Genomic DNA, 6,615 nt, shown 5'->3' with positions numbered 1-6,615 from the left:
TTGAAAGATAAGCGTTTATATTCCTATTAATATGATTCACTAGCTCGGCAAACAAGGTTTGATTAGTTTTGTTCTAACAATTGTTTGGTAATTATTTAAATTGTAAACAATACACCGACATTACTTATCTCAGTTGTTGCCATTCATTATACATGTGGTGTGATACAGAATGATTTGTCGGGGATTGGATTGGTGGAATAAATTGGAGATGGCATAAAGGCATAAGATTGTTTTATAAAGGACATTGTACTCCAAATACCTAAGTCTGTCGTTGCTCCGTGTTACTTATTGACAAATAGTATGTAAGTGTTCTTATAGTACATTTTGAGGACGTCACGAGTCATTCTGTATGTTGTTTAACATCTCCCTCTAGTGGCTCAATTGTGACACAACGTCTTCATCAAGTGCAGTAAAGTTGAAATGTACAATACTGCATGATATCAGATAACGTCCAGGTCTAAATAACTTCTGTATTGTGTAAGTAGTTGATGGTAAAATGTAAGAATATGCAATTATGGGTAAAACTTTATAATAACATTCAGTAATAAACCATTTGTAAGGCATTTCTGTTTGCTCACCATTTAATATTAAGTCCACATTTGTGAAATGTTACTAAGCTAGGTATTCTCACATTTATAAATAACTACTACAGTATATACATTAATTAGTCAACACAACAGAGCAGGAGACCACAGCAAACACTTCAACCTCAACATACCTGGTATGAACACTACCACTACTCTCACTACATTACTGCTGCCAGGTCAGGGGTCACACAAGAGCAGCTCTCTCAGATACTGTTTACTCTGAATGAATATAGAGAGTGGGTAACACACTAAATAGTTTATAATGGATTAGTAAATCGTTTATTCATAATTTAGTTATCATTACTCCCATATTGTTTTTTGTAAGCTAGTTTTTCACACATTTTTAAACAACGTTTATATTATGTAATAATGATTCAGAAGATCATTCATCAGATGTTTAATACATGTTCTTATAAACCATTTACTGATCATTAGTAAAGTAGTTTTGCAGTCCCTAATCTAAAGTGAGGACTATTCATACTTTCTTAATACTTTATAAATGTTTTGAACAGTGACCAGTGTAATTTATCACAAAAAGATGGACATGCTATTGGTAGATATTCCAGCAGTACCTGATGCTCTTTTAGTTCTCAAAATGACCTCGAACATATCAATGGTTAAACAATAAGCACACAACACAGAGGATGTTAAAGGAAATATATTGAACATTATATTCCAAAAACATTCACACTGTTGTAGTAGTGTGCTGAAGGAAGTAACGTGTTTTGTCTGAAAATGATAGCATTCTTGTTTCTAGGAAGTGACTGATTGCAGTCACTCAGTAGAAATCAAATAATGTTATTGGTGAAAAACATTTGTTTATCCGATGTTATTGCGGGTGAGCGAAATGTTTATGCACCTAGTTCCGACAGTGCAGCAATATCTAACAATTTCACAACAAATACCTAATACACACAAATCTAAGTAAAGACTGGAATTAAGAATATATGAATATATGGATGAGCAATGTCAGAGCGGCATAGACTAAGAGCAGTTCATAGACTGTTTACAGGGGAAGGGAACCAACATCTAAATACATAATTTAACTGAACATTACATTTAAAGGGTTACTACCTTTAATACACTACAAAATCAAATCAAAATCAAATGTTATTGGTCACATACAAATACTCAGCAGATATTGCGGCTGAAGCAAAATGCTTTTGTTCCCATCTCCAACAGTGCAGTAGTATCTAACAATTCACAATAATACACASACATCTAAAAGTAAAATAATGGAATTAAAAAATATAAATATTTTGACAAGCAATGTCTGAGTGGTATTGACAAAGAATACTGCAGAATACAGTATATACATATGAGATGAGTAAAGCAGTATGTAAACATTATTAAAGTGACTCGTGTTCCATTATTAAAGTGACTAGTGTTCCATTATTAAAGTGACTAGTGTTCCATTATTAAAGTGACCAGGGATTCCATTTCTATGTACAGACTGTAGGGCAGCATCCTCTAAGGTGCAGGGTTGAGTAACTGGGAGGTAGTCTGCTTGTGCTGGCTATTTAACAGTCTGAGGGCCTTGTGTCCAGCTTTGATGCACCTGTACTGACCTCGCCTTCTGGATGATGGTGTGGCTCGGGTGGTTGATGTCCTTGATGATCTTTTTGGCCTTCCTGTGACATCAGGTACTGTAGATGTCCTGGAGGACAGGCAGTGTGCCCCCGATGATGCGTTGGGCAGACCGCACCACTCTCTGGAGTCCTAAGTATTCAGACCCTTTACTCAGTACCTTGTTYAAGCACCTTGGCCAGTGATTATAGAGTAGGACGCTACAAGCTAAGCACACCTGTATTTGGGGAGTTTGTCCCATTCTTCTCTGCAGATCCTGTCAGGTTGGATGGGGAGCGTCACTGCACAGCATTTTACATGTCTCTCCACAGATGTTCAATCGGGTTTAAGTCCGGGCCACTCAAAGACATTCAGAGACTTGTCCCCGAAGCCAATCCTGCGTTGCCTTGGCTGTGTTTTAGGGTCGTTGTTCTGGTGGAAGGTGAACTTTCGACCCAGTCTGAGGTCCTGATAGTTCTGGAGCAGGTTTTCATCAAGGGTCTCTGTCTTTGCTCCGTTCAGCTTTTCCCTCAATCCGGACTAGCAGTCCCCATCCCTGCTGCTGATAAACATCCCCACAGCATGATGCTGACACCACCATGCTTCACCGTAGGGATGGTGCCAGGTTTCCTCCAGACGTGACACTTGGCATTCAGGCCAAAGAGTTCAAACTTGGTTTCTTCAGACCAGAGAATTTTCCATGGTCTGAGAGTCCTTTAAGCAAACTCCAAGGCTGTCATGTGCCTTTTACTGTGGCGTGGCTTCCATCTGACAACTATACAATAAAATCCTTATTGTTGGAGTGCTGCAGAGATTTGTCCTTCTGGAAGGRTCTCCCATCTCCACAGAGGAACTTGCYCGTGTTCTTGGTCACCTSCATGACCAAGGCCCTTCTCCCCATTTGCTTAGTTTGGCCGGGCTACCAGCTCTAGGAAGAGTCTTTGTGGTTCCAAACTTCTTCCATTTAAGATTGGAGTCCACTGAGTTCTTAAATGCTCTGATATGCACTGTCAGTTGTGGGACCTTATATAGAGAGGTGTGTGCCTTTCTCAACAATAAAAAAAAACATTTTAACTAGGAAAGTCAGTTAAAAAATAAATTATTATTTACAAATGACAGCCTACATTGGCCAAACCCAGACGACTTTTGGCTAGTTGTGTGCCGTCCTATGGGACTTCCAATCACAGCAAGTTGTGATACAGCTGGATTTGAACCAGGGTGTCTGGTTCGTGGTGACACGTCTAGCACTGAGATGCAGTGCCTTAAACCACTCCGCCATTCAGGAGCCGAATTCAATCATTTTGTAGAAACATCTCAAGGATGATCAATGGAAACAGGATGCGCTTTAGCTCCATTTCTAGTCTCATAGCAAAGGGTCTGAATACTTATGTAAATAAGGTATTTCTGTTTTTATTTTTTTTAACATTTGAAAACATTTCTAAAATTTAAATATTGTGTGTAGATTGATGAGGGGGGGAAAAAAATCACTTAATCAGTTTTAGAAAAAGTCTAACGTAACGAAAAGTGGAAAATGTCAAGGGGTCTGAATACTTTCCGAATGCACTATGAAAATACCCTCAAATAAAAGGTGACATTCTATAATGTCGCCTCAAATTAAACATTTGACCTCATTTCCAAAGTAAAGAATAAAGAGCAACATTTCTTTAAATGTTTTCCTGCAGAGAGAAACAGAGAACAGGGATTACTTTCAGTATGTACAGAGGCCAGAGGAAGGCAGTATAATTCACAATCTGTGACAGAGGAATAACTTGACTTATTCTATACTGAACAAAAATATAAACGCAAGATTTTACTGAGTTAGTCATAAGAAAATCAGTCTATTGAAATGAATTCATTAGGCCTTAATCTATGGATTTCACATGATTGGGAATACAAATATACATCTGTTGGTCAAAGACACACTATATATACAAAAGTATAGGGACACCCCTTCAAAACAATCATGTGGGGCGGCAGGTAGCCTGGTGGTTGGAGCGTTGGGCCAGTAACCTAAAGGTTGCTAGATCGAATCGTTGAGCTGACAAGGTAAAAGCCTGTTGTTTCTGCCCTGAACAAGGCAGTTAACCCACTGTTCCTAGGTCCTCATTGTAAAATAGAATTTGTTCTTCTAGTTAAATAAAAAATATAAATACATTTAAAGGCTGTTGATTGTGGCCTGTTGAATGTTGTCCCACTCCTCTCAATGGCTGTTACAAAATTGTTGGATATTGGCGGGAACTGGAACATGCTCCTGTACATGTCAATCAAGAGCATCCCAAACATGCTCAATATGTGACATGTCTGGGGAGTACGACAGCTATGGAAGAACTAGGACATTTTCAGCTTCCAGGAATTGTGTACAGATGAAGACGGACATGCGTGAATTATCATGACGAAACAGAGGTGATGGTGGCGGATGAATGGAACTACAATGGGCCTCAGGATCTCGTCACCGTATCTCTGTGCATTCAAATTGCCATCGATAAAATGGAATTGTGTTCGTTGTCCGTAGCTTATGCCTGCCCATACCATAACCCCACCTCCACCACGGGGCACTAACACAATGTGGAAAAGTCAAGAGGTCTGAATACTTTCCGAATGCACTGTATATCAAAGATAGTGTTGTCATTACAATTATTTTGAAGACCACAATATCCTTAACTATTTAAAAATGTTCAGTAATGGTTACAGAAATGTTTTACTTGCTATGACTGTGATATGCCTTCTTTTTTATCAACCTTGTTTGAATGCACTGACTGACGTTACTAAGGACAAGAGCGCCCGCTAAATGACCAAAATGTACAAATAAACTTGCAAATAACACTGGGTAATATGTAGCTGCATGGGCAATTCCAGTAATATACCGTAAATTAGATCACAGTAAATATTTTGGTCCCATATAATGAATTGCCAAAAATTGGATTACAGTCGCTGTACTGTAAAATAAATTACAGTAACTTACTGGCCAATTGCTTCCAGTAAGTTACTGTACAAATTACAGGAAATGTTTTACAGTGTGGTTCCATTTGCACCTGCTGGGACAGCACCAGTCTGCTGTTGGCCTTGTGGCACCTTGTACAGGGACATGCTGAGGGCGAACCTGGGTTCACACTGGATCTTCATTTCCAACTGCGCCAGAGAGAGCTGCTCCACTGGCTGCAGGACGGACATGTTGAAGAACAGATGTTTCTCTACTCAGCGTGTGGCAGCTGCCGCTTCAGATTGAAACCAGTCTACCTGCAGGGGACAGACAAACAGACGTATTAGGTTCACACTCCTGAAGTAGGAACGTAGGTTTCAATTTACAATATTTGGAATGTCAAAGTCAATATAGACCTCAATCAGCATAAACAAACCAAATGTTGTCTGACTTTGTCCCCTCATTTTCTTTTGAGGGGGACCAAACTACTGGATGGAAAATTACTGAGGATAATAGCGGACGATATTGCCACTCCTATTTGCAATATTTTCAATTTAAGCCTACAAGAATGTGTGTGCCCCAGGCTTGGCGGGAAGCAAAAGTCATTCCGCTACCTAAGAATAGTACAGCCCCCTTTACTGGCTCAAATAGCCAACCAATCAGCCTGTTACCAACCTTGGTAAACTTTTGGAAAAAATAGTGTTTGACCAGATACAATGTTATTTACAGTAAACAAATTGACCACAACTTTCAGCATGCTTATAGGGAAGCACATTCAACAAGCACAGCACTTACTCAAATGACTGAGGATTGGCTGAGAGAAATTGATGATAAAAAGATTGTGGGGGCTGTTTTGTTAGACTCAGTGCGGCCTTTGACATTATCGATCATAGTCTGCTGCTGGCAAAACGTATGTGTTTTCACACTCAACATACTGGTTATGAACACTATCACTACTCTCACTGCCACTGTCATGCTCTCATTACATCACTGCTGCCAGGTCAGGGGTCACACCAGTCTTTTGGCATGTTAGATATGTCTATATTGACCCTGGATCATATTATATGTGTGTATCCTGGATCATGCCCATGAAATCAGGATGTTCCAATCAGAGGCCACAAAAAAAAGTAATTTCAGTTCTGCACAGTTCTGGAAATGTCTTGTTATTTGTCTAAACACTATAGAGAGGGATGTAGGATTGAGACTTGAGTGATGTTAGGGGAGGTTTAGTCCCATGAGTATCTTGATTAATGCCACAACCCCCCCCCCCCCCCATCTATAAATGACTTAAATGGAAAATGTGAAGCAGAGGTGAGTCAGACTCATGCTGTCGTTATGAGGTAGCCCTGCCTGGTACTTCTAAATCAGTGTCACCTTGGGTCCAAGAGGGACTTCCTCTTGGACTGTGGTGAAGATGTTGGTTTTCCACTCAGGATACCAGGGTTCAGATCCCACCTGTGACAGAGTCATGATTCAGAGGTGGGATTCTTGACCTGTGCAGGGAAGACTAGTTTAGGGGTGAGGGTTGTACTGAGGCTGAGG

Source organism: Salvelinus sp. IW2-2015, unplaced genomic scaffold (assembly GCF_002910315.2).
Source record: "Salvelinus sp. IW2-2015 unplaced genomic scaffold, ASM291031v2 Un_scaffold2603, whole genome shotgun sequence".
Classification (NCBI taxonomy): domain Eukaryota; kingdom Metazoa; phylum Chordata; class Actinopteri; order Salmoniformes; family Salmonidae; genus Salvelinus; species Salvelinus sp. IW2-2015.
Note: the sequence above shows the minus strand (reverse complement) of the source record.